The sequence below is a fragment of the Cyprinodon variegatus genome, unplaced genomic scaffold (genome assembly GCF_000732505.1).
Source record: "Cyprinodon variegatus isolate N-32 unplaced genomic scaffold, C_variegatus-1.0 Scaffold399, whole genome shotgun sequence".
NCBI lineage: Eukaryota > Metazoa > Chordata > Actinopteri > Cyprinodontiformes > Cyprinodontidae > Cyprinodon > Cyprinodon variegatus.
Genome location: NW_015150852.1, coordinates 712,808 through 723,471, shown reverse-complemented (window position 1 = coordinate 723,471; position 10,664 = coordinate 712,808). Strand labels below are relative to the sequence as shown.

At 38.6% G+C, this 10,664-nt stretch overlaps 1 protein-coding gene across 2 annotated transcripts in view; it reads left to right on the top strand.

The window, feature by feature from the left end:
- The window catches only part of LOC107092907 (rho guanine nucleotide exchange factor 19-like), a 33,979-nt gene continuing 23,315 nt past the window's right edge, over window positions 1-10,664 (top strand). For both annotated transcript variants that reach the window (XM_015387615.1, XM_015387614.1), the window contains exon 1: window positions 1-339. The gene's annotated coding sequence lies outside the window, so the exon portion shown is untranslated. The remainder of the gene's footprint in view (window positions 340-10,664) is intronic.

Below are 10,664 nucleotides of genomic sequence, written 5' to 3'. Positions count from 1 at the left end.
AGGGTGAAGAAGCAGAGAAGCTCAGAGAGTGGATCTGCATTATAAGTAGCTATGAGAGCAGCAAGTGGGAGTTGTTTTTAACCTGTTTTTGATTTTCTGAGGAAAAACAGGAGTAAGAGGAACAAACAGAAGAGAAATCAAGAAGAGAGACACAGTTTCAAAAAGTCTGCTGTGATCCAAAAAGAAAGCCAAGTGCAGAAAGGGGAGGAGGGAAGCCGAGAGGAACTCAAGGCAGCGATGGATTGCAGACTTGCTCAGGCTGACCCTGGGATGGCCTGGATTCACACACTGCTGCTGGCCATCGTCCAGCACAAACTCTAGGCTGCGAACGCCAGCGAGGTATGGTACCAGTTACCCTAAATGAACAATCTGAGCTAATAAATCTGCATCTTTCCAAAACATGTCATCTGAGCACTTTGTAGCAGGGAGTGAAAGGTGAGCTGGGCTGTATAGGAAGGAGTGAGCAGGCTGTACTTTTTATGTTGTGCATTCTTTAAAAAGAAAGCTTTGCAGCTCAGTAAATGACCTGCAAATTAATTCATTTCTGATTTGTATTTGTAAATAAAGCCCAAGATAAAGGCTCCAGAGATCCAACTATCCAGCTTAAGCAGATGCATGTTTGGTACCTGAGAGATTATTAGCTTCTCTATTAATTTATTCCCTTTGAAGAAGCTGCTTCTTGCATCGATAATATCTCCAGCAGCTCCTTAGGCAGTGAGCCTTTAAATGTGATGTTACAGAGTAGCAGTGGGTTGCTGCAGAGCGAGGCAGGTAAGTGCATGTCTGGAATATGTTAGATGAAGGGTTGTTAGGAACTCTATGTGGCTAAAAGTTGGCGCTTGGCTCTCCTTTCTTGAATTTTTAAGGGTAAGAGGCAAACTTCTGATGCTTCTGTGGCACCAAACAGATTATTCTAGTCCTAAAAAGTGTTTTGAAAGGCATGAATACATTCATCAGATCATAACTTTGCTTATATTTAGTTTTTGTTGTCATGTGCATCATTTGAAACTGCCAATCCTGTGGGAGAGAAGGTGAGCTGAGGTGAGGCTGTGTTTCTGTCTGCCCACCTGATGACTAAGTGCTCTGTCATGTGAGGTGTCTGCTGCCCTGTGTGTAGATAGTTTGTCTGTAAATATTACCGCTTTACAATAAGGTAGCTGCGGTTTTTACTGGTCTGATTCACCACCTTAGTCCAGGCCTGAATCTGCATGTCTGGTAAATGTGTACCAGGACCAAATTCAAATCAGGACCTTGAACTGTTCAACTGCCGTTTATTACAGGCAGGAAATCCTCTGCATGATCCCTGACGCCTTGTTAACCTTTTTTTCCTGGAATGATCACTGCCAGATGAGATGAAGAAGTCAGAACCAGGCCCCAAAAAGAAAAAAAGAATCAGTTAGCTGGGAATGATTTTTTTTCACCTATAGGCCGTCGCTTAGATCTGATTTCTTCATGCATGTCTGCTCACATAACACTCAGATGCAAAGTATGATCCCCCTCCCACTTCCTCCTTCCCCCCACAACTGTCTGGAGAAGCACCTGTCCCATCACCTGCCACTCAGACGGCGGCTGTCTGAGCATGTATGTGTGTGTCTGTGGATGCACCGTATAGGACGCACACATAACCTCAACATTTAACTCCTTTAAACAAAAGCTGCATCCAAATAGTCTTATTTTGTGATTTTTTTCATACATTTTTAAGGTTTCTGGATATAAAAAAAAAGTGCATGCAATTGACTTGAAGCTATTGTAGAAGATTTTCTTGCATTTTTTAAAAGAAGCGCCCTCTCCACTTTAAAAAAATGCGCTTGCGAGAGCATGCACAAGCCCATTTCTCCTCGTGCAGGCTCTGTTTAAAAGTTGCTGTTCTCATTGCTCCGAATGTCGACTTCATAGTGAACTTCGACTTGGCCTACGGACAGATGATCACTTCCCCGTTGGTTCATTGTGTGGTGCTTGCGCCATCTTTGACATTAGTCGCCGCTGTTGAGGGGCAGTAGCCTGTAGCGACAGTGGGCAACTGTGAGAGCAAAGCATTCTGGGAAACATCTGCCTCTTCTGAGGCCTTTCTTTTCCTCTCATACACTTCGTAGACACTTTTTCTCTTACGACCCTTGGCCATTTTCAGAGAACTGTGGTGAGAAAGGTGACCTTCAATGACTGTCTGAAACCGTCAGATATACACCTGAAAGTGCACATGTGCAGAAAAAGATAAGCTAACTGGATGAGCATGTAGGACGGTCCTACTTAAACTTATCACCAGAATGATTGACAATTTAGAGGACCACTTATTTAGATAATTCACCCAGAAATAAAAGATCATCCTCTAACTTTGAGCTGGGATTAAAGGTACAAGTCTTTTTAGGGGTACGTCTGCCAGCCCATGCTCAGTTAGTCTGGATGGAGAACACTCCTGAGTTCATCATTTTCAAGTGAATTTAGGTCTGAACTTTAACACGGCCATTTTAGCCTATGAATTCACTTTGGACCATTTCACCGTGGCTCTGGCTGCATGTTTTAGGTGATTTAGCAGCTGGAAGCTAAACCTCTGCTCCAGTCTCTATTGTTTTGCAGCTTTCAAAAGGATTTCTCCTGGGATCAGGTTGAATTTAGCTCCATCCATCTTCCCTTTAACTTGTAGTTTCTCTATTGCTGCTCAGGAGAAGAATACACCCAAATGATGCTGTGATCACTGTATTCACTGTAATTAACAGTACGTTTGTTGGGAAGGATTGTGTTAGTTTTCCTTCATAGTGTTTTAGAGTAAAATGTTTTTTCAGTCCTATCGGAGAACCTCCTTCATGCATACCGTACATGGATTGTGGCAAACTGCAAAAAAGATTTATCTTTTCTTTTTTAAGCATAAAATCAGTTATTGTGTCAGAATATTTTCCCTCCTGATCAGTGAATTTCTGCAGCTCCTCCATATTTGACTCTGGGTCTCTGGGCTTTCATTTCAGCTGATAATATATATCCAAATCTTGGAGTATTGTTTTAACCCTGCTTTAAACTTTTAAACATCATTATCACAAAAAAGTGTTGCTTCTACATTCACTAATGATTTTTTTTCACAAAGCATAGTGGCTTATACTGAGCTAGGGTTAGAGTGAGTTTGGCTTTGTTCACATCATAGTAAAGGGGATTGCTGTAGGTTTTAGTATTTTTTTTCATAATATATTTGGAAAAACATTCATAACGCTCAAAGCTACCCTGGTTAGTTTCCTTAAAACTAAGCTTAAAGCATTACACATCACTGACTGCAAGAAACCAGCCATTTAAATATGAGCGCCAGAGTTATTTTGGAGAAACTCGGTCACTTTCCTGCCATTTTGGCTTGCGGCCCAGATACCTGCAGCTTTAATAGTCTATAATAGCAGCTTGTGCTCCTGCGCGTGCATAGTTTCGGTGTTTTCTTGCCTCCTGTCTCAGCTTAGAGTTCTGTTTCAGAGGAATGAGCATGCAGAGTCATCCGGGGAATGTGGAAAAGAGTCTCAGTGTGTCAGAGGGTCTCATCTGTGATGGTAGCTGGACGTGAACTTGTCATGAAGCCAAGGCTGTTAAGCAGACCACCTACTGAGTTAAGAACCACATCTATTCAGGTAGTAATTATTAAACCATGTAACAGATGAAGATGTGTTTGCACTGTAAGACAAGCGGGCAGCTTTTTACTCATAAAAACAAGAACTTTGACACGTTTTAGGCAGCAGTTCTCGATCTGCTCTTCAGATGATTATTTTGTCCTTGCATAAAAGCAAAAACATTCAGAATCTAGACATTTGAGCCTCCGGCTGTGTTTTCTGTGGACAGCCCTGCACACCTGTCTGGCTCTACAGCCCTCAGGGTATTTCACATTGAGTCTTGGCCAATTTGATGCACTGTGTGCAGCACTTTTTTTTCTAACTCATGTTTCTGTTTTGGGAATAAGTCAGCAGAATAAGCTTAACCCTAAGCCTTTTTTTCTCATCTGGAAAAACTCACATACATTTTTTCTCATATCGAACCACAACAGATCCTTATTCCTGTATTCTTTACCTTTAGCTATCTATATAAGTATAACTGCTAACCTAAAAATCTATCCTAAAGATATTGCTGTTCATTCACAGTTTTATCCTTAAGCTAAACCTAGAGGTCATTCTTGCTGTAGGTGTTCAGATTGACCTGATCACATAAAAAAATTAAAACACGACTTGTATGCCGAGGTGAGTACTAATTACTTACATTTACTCAGTTTTTAGTGGGAGTGGCAGCCTAGTGGTTAGGGCATTCCACTTGGAATTCAGAGGTTTTGAGTTCAAGCCCCACTCCCACAGACTGCCAATCTGGGTCCCTGAGCAAATGCAGGAAACCCCACACTGCTCCCCTGGTGCCGCACAATGGCAGCCCACTGCTCCCCAAGGGGATGGGTTAAACTCAGAGAGTGAATTTCATTGCTCTGTACTTGTGACAGTGTAATGACAATAAAAAAGCTAAAAAAAAAATACACTTACTTGAGGAACACTTTGGAAAAAAAATTATTTTAGAAGTAGGTTTACTGTGCTACTTCTTACTTTTACTTGAGTGATATTCTTGTAAAGTATCGCTCCTCATACTACTTGAGTAAAATCTCTGACTTCTCTTTCGTCTGACTAATTTGAATTATTCCAAAATCAGGTAAAACCTACAGTAAACAATATATATGAAAAGTGGAATTTGTTATCCTGTCCTAACATATATACAGTTCTCATTGTACGGAATGGTTTTCATACATTTTATGTTAAAAAAACAAAATAAAAGTATTTTATCTGCACATATTTTTTCTTTTATATTCGTCTGGGCATTTAAAAGTTGCACATAGAGTCTGTTTGCCAGCATCAGTTATAAACATTAAACCTGGTGTTATTATGCAACACTTCCTCAGTCCTCAAGTAGCCTTTCTACCAAATACTTTTTTACCTTTACTGGAGTTATTTCTTGGATGACTACTTTTTACTTTTACTTTGGTAAAAAAATGTTAAATGCTACCCTTGAGTACAATTATTGGGTACTCTACCTCCTCTGCTTGTATCTACATGCCCAATAAAAGCTAAAAAAATAGGTAGGTGTTGGTATGCTGGACCAAAACAGGGAGTTAAGAACTGAGCAGATAAATGTAGGAGATGGATCAGAGTTTCTATTGAAAGAAGGACAACTTTTTTTGAAAGCATTTGATGGATCAGATTGGGACCAGAGTGCCATGGCTGCACAAACCTAGATTCAGCCTTTTTTAATAAGTGTACAATGATGCCTAATAATACAGGTGACTCCTTATAGTCATCACATTGTTATCCAGGAGGAGCGATTCCTTCAAGTCAATGTCTTGATGCCACCAGATGGGTTTCTTTAGATAATAATCTAACAAATCAGTCTGGATTTTTTGATTAAATTGTCTTTATAAAGTGCCTTTAGATGACGCGTAGTGAATTGGTGCTTTATGAGTAAACTCAATCTAATAATACAAACAGATAATAAAAATGATAAATTAAATTAAAGCTTTGACTTAATAATCACTTTTTAAAAACAAACAAACTGTATTTTAGAGACCTTCTAGCTACAGTCCATTTATTGAATATATTTCTAGGCCCAAAACCTTAGAAATGGCTCTCTAGCAAATTTATTATCATTTACTGTGGCTGATTTTGTTTTTTCAAACAGGGTCAGGTCTTTTTGTGTTAAGTCAAATTTTCTTTATCACATTATAATGTATGATCTGTTTTGGAAGCAGCAGCATATATCTCAAAGCAAGAAGAAACAAGAAAATCTTATGTTTTTTCCTGCAGTTTGCTTCCGTTCGCACTTAAAAACAAGAGCTTCAAACTCACCTATGGGATAGTAGGCACTCAGCAACACTAAAACATCTGCTATATTCATTGTACCTCTTGTTGGTGGGGATATTCTGTAATTTCTTAAGCAAAAGGTCATGAAAACTGACAAAAGACCGGCCATTAGAATAATGGATAATAACATCTTAAAGCTTCCTGGTTTCTGACAGAAACATAAACCTCTGAAAATTGACCATAAACAGCAGGTCAATCATTTATTAAAACAGCAAAGGAACTTATGACTAAAACAAACATTAATTAACGGACTTTTATTAGATTCTATTTTCAGCAGGAATAACAGTTAAGTATTATTGTCAGGGCTTTTACTGATATGTTATCTTTTGTTCTCTCTATGGATGTTTACCATAGAGTGTGCATGGAGCTGAGTTTCATACAGATTTGCAACTAAAATTAGAAACTCCCATCAAATGAGGAACTTTTTTACTACTGTAAATGCCAACAAAACCCTATGAGCAACTTAAGTATTAAAATGGAAGAAGTATTTCTTTAACCAACCAGCTGGGTTAATCTGATGGGACAGAAATAAGGACATTTTGATGAAGCATTGGCTCCGAGTTGGGTTAGAAAAGGGCTCCTCATTCTTTACAAGCAGGAGTTGCAGAACAACCTGGTCCAACTTAAATGAACCTCGTGCATTGGAGGAAATGATGCTATTTAATGATGTTGATAGTAGTGGCGTCCAAATGACTTCAGTGCCACAAAGAACCAGCTAGTTTAATGTAAATTAACTCTAATTTAAGTTAGAGGAAACTAAAGTTATTTCAACATTCCTGCATTGATTAAGAAACTGTTCATACAGAGAAAACACTAACATTAAAAAAAGAGTCGTTGTTGGTATAGTTGTTGCTATTATGGCAAAACGACAGAAATTTATAGGTTTGATTCCCAACTGGAAGTTTTCGTACACTTTGATTCTTTTTTTCTGTGTATGCATGGGTTTTCTACAGGTACTCTGACTTCTTCTCACATTCTGGTGAACAAACTTAGGTATGTTTCTCTGTCCTGAATATTTGTGATGAAGTGATCACTACCCTGGTGGGAATGAACACCAAGCCTTTACCGATCTTTAAAACCTTTTCAGATGGATGTATCTTTCACAGAAACATAGCTAAAGTGTAGACTTTTTTTACCCTTTAAAGGGTAAAAATGTATCATTGTCATTTCCACTTTGCATTTGTGTCCTGAGGTTTTACAAATATGTTTTAGATTTGAATAAAAAAAAAGATAAATACTGTATACTGATAACATTACTGTTTGCTCTGTTCAAATTTCTTCCTTTAATGTTGTTTTTGTATTATGTTTTACATCATCATGATCATTATTTATTTGTAGAAAACATAGAACAGAGATTGAATGGGATTTTCCACATTTTTTTGTATATTTCTGTTTAATTTCAGTCAGGTCTGGCTGTTGCCAGGCCTGTTCAGTTTAATAATTACATACTGCAACCTCTTATGACATCATGGAAAAGGAACTGTACTTTAAATATCTTGTATTAAAAAATGTAGGTATAGTGCAGTTTTTATTTATTTTTCATTCTTTACAACTTTCTTATAGGTCATTTGGCCTATCAAAATTCAATTTCTGTAGCCTTTCAGAACAAACGGGCTAAAGTAGTTTTCAGGCTTTTTTTTCAATGCTCTTAAACTCCAATAAGAATTTTAATAACAGTGGCCAGACTACCCGAATTACTTCACGATAAAGTAACGATGCAACCAGGAGGTGAAAACAAATTAGGAACCACAGTTTAAGGTTTTACTTACCTATGGACTTGTACAGTTCACATTTGAACCAGTACAGTGCCAATGGCCGGTACCAAGGAATCGGTGTCAGTACTCAAGGGTACCTGCAAATGTCATCTAGGATAATTTATCTGAAGCAGATGAAGACTCTGACGCCTCCTGTTGCTGGCTGCATATGATGAGCTGCTAAGGGATGCAAACGGTGGTGAATACAGGAGCTGCACTTTACCAGATGCTTTCTCAGATTTGAAGTATACCCAGCAGCTGCTTTTTATGTCGCTTCACAAATGTTGCAGTGAATGAAATCTGCATGACATTTTAAAGAGTAGTGCCCTCCTCTCATTTATTTTCTATATGCCATGCTTTCTTTGCATAATGTAGCAGCTGCTTCTGCTGATTTTCAGTTGGTACCAAATTTGGTACCCATTTATATTTGGTCATTTTTCACAATTCAACATAATTGAACATTAAGACAAAAACTTGAAAAAAATGTAATCGGTGAAAAAACAAAAAAGCAAAAGCCATTTTCAGAATAAAAAATAATTTTGATGTTCAAAGATGTTTGAGAAAATAGCCTTAGAACGAATGCTGCAACAAGTGGAACCTTTTGAAAAGTCTGCATCCTCCAACAACCAAGGTCAAAAAGACCCAGCATTATAAAAAACAAAAGCCATCGTTATGACAATCAAACACTGTGATGTATTGTGATGGCCTGGAGCTCATTATTTGTCTCTCTACCAAAAACACCTAAAGAAGAATGTCCAGCTATCAGTTTAAGACATTTATTTCAAGTTCAATTGTGTTATGCACCAAGACAATCATGCAAGAGCATCACTAAATGGCTCCAAATAAGCAGCGAAAGTAACATTTTAAGATGGGCTAATCAAACTTTAATGATAAAGGTTCAGTGGCATGATTTAAACCAGTAGAGCTCATTTCTGTTCAAGATTTTTTAATGTTGATGAATTATAACAGACCTGTAAAGAGGTATAAATTCTATTTAACTGGCAGAGTTTGCTACCAATAGAGAAATAACAAGTCAGTTAGTTTAGCTTTAGCATGGGGATTGGTTTGGAAAAATTAAAAAAAAAAAAAAAAATCAAGTCAGTTTATACCCTTGAAACATTTAATATCTCCTCAAATGCCATTTATTCTCTCCGCCTTCATCCACAAATTAAACATGTTCGTAATATGGACTATTGTTACACAAAAAAAGGAAATCTCAAAGCATTACTCAAGGTGCAGGGATTTGTATTATACCCACTGAACTCGGGTGTCTTATCTAAATAAGCTAAGAGTCTAATCTGTCGGTTCAACTCTTCACACAACCTGGAAAAGAAAAACTTTTCTTCCTTTGAATACTGCGGCACAGACATTAAGAGTCTATCTAAAACTCCTGCTTATGAGATTTTCAGGCTTTTCTACCTGTTGAGTCTTTAGCTTTTTATCAACTTGCTTTCATGACTTATGACAAAGCGCCATAATTAAATCAAGTTGTTCCAACAAGTTTTATCAATGGTTCCTTTGTGCCTTTTATAGCCATGGTGTGCATCTCGTGGATATCCCCACAACAGAGTGCAACAGCAGAAGAGTGGGTTAAAGGTCCAGAAGCTTTTTGCGTTTACATGCAAGATGGTCACCATTTTTCCAAGTCTGCAAGCAAAGCCAATGCTGTTTGTTTGTGTTACTGGGAATCCCGCTGGGTGAGTCAGTGTCAGCGAAGGCTTCCCTGCAGCCTCAGAAGCCCATGAATACCGATGCTCACTGTCATTTAGATGGACCTTGCATTGCATTGTTTAGTGGGTGTGTAAGTTGTCAGCAGGCATCCTAATGGGTTCCCAGAAGGCTGTGAGTCTCCAGCCCAAGACCCTGAAGGAGGATTAGGAGAACCAGCAGTTTGTGTAAACATTTGGGTTAACCCGCTCATCGGCCTCCTTCGTAGCCTCTGGGGTGCTCACCTGTCTCTGTAGGCGAAAGCTAGAAGAAGACAAATGAAGACACCCATGACCTGACACAAAGGGGACGTCAGATTTCACAAAAAATGTGTACATCATCTTGACATCAGGTGTGACTTCTCTGACTGGAATGTTAAAAATTGCTCCAAGGAGTTTGTTTTGGCAAGAGATAAAGAAAGCCATTAGTACTCAGAATGATTTCCGTGAAATTTCAAGTAGAGTGAAAATGAATGGATATGTTTCAGAGTTCTTAGCGTTATTGATGAATGACTGTAGTTTAGGAAAAAAGGCAATCAGGTTTATGAGATGATGGAAAGTTACCAGTCTGTCCCTGCCTAAAGCTAAATAAAACACAAACTGGTTTCACACAATGCAGAGAGTTGAGGAGAGCTGTTTTCCCAGTGATGCTGCATGGCGTCATGTCTTCTCCACACAGACAGAGTTGGGCTCTTAAAGTCCACATCTTGGCAATTAGTGGTCTAATGTGACCAAGTAAAACTGTCTTTTCACACATACACACCAGCAGGTCGCAGCACACTGTCAGAACACTCCGCTTTGTCTGACCAAACAAGCTGAATGTGAGCTCATGGAGAACGTTATGTAGCAGGGGAAGAGCAGAGACTGGGTCTTTTTCAAGACTTTCCTTTTCTGTTTAAAAACAATATATTTTGATCTTAGTCAGTATACTGCTTCAGTTATCTTTAAGCAGATTAGTTGTCCAAGGCTTCAACATCTATGCTGTTTTTCACCTGATAATCCAGGGAAAGTTAGAACTGAAAAGCAGCAGCAGATTCCTTTAGCTCTTCTTTGTGTGAGGATTTAATGGAGTAAATCATCTCAGATCATACAGCTGAGAAATGGAGGGACTATTAGGCTTAAAGATCTCTTGAAATAATGGCACGGCAATGTTTTTGTTTTTTTTATTAACCTTCCTTTTTCCTGACCAGACTTGTAAGGTAAGCCTCAGCTGAAGGCATTGCTCATCTTATCATAATTTCTATCATATTAATGCTGTCCTGTCAGAAAGTGAACTCCAATCTAAAGTCCTCTGCATCCCATCATCTCTTCCTAACTCTGACCAGGTTCTTGTTCTTGCTGACGAAAAGCAT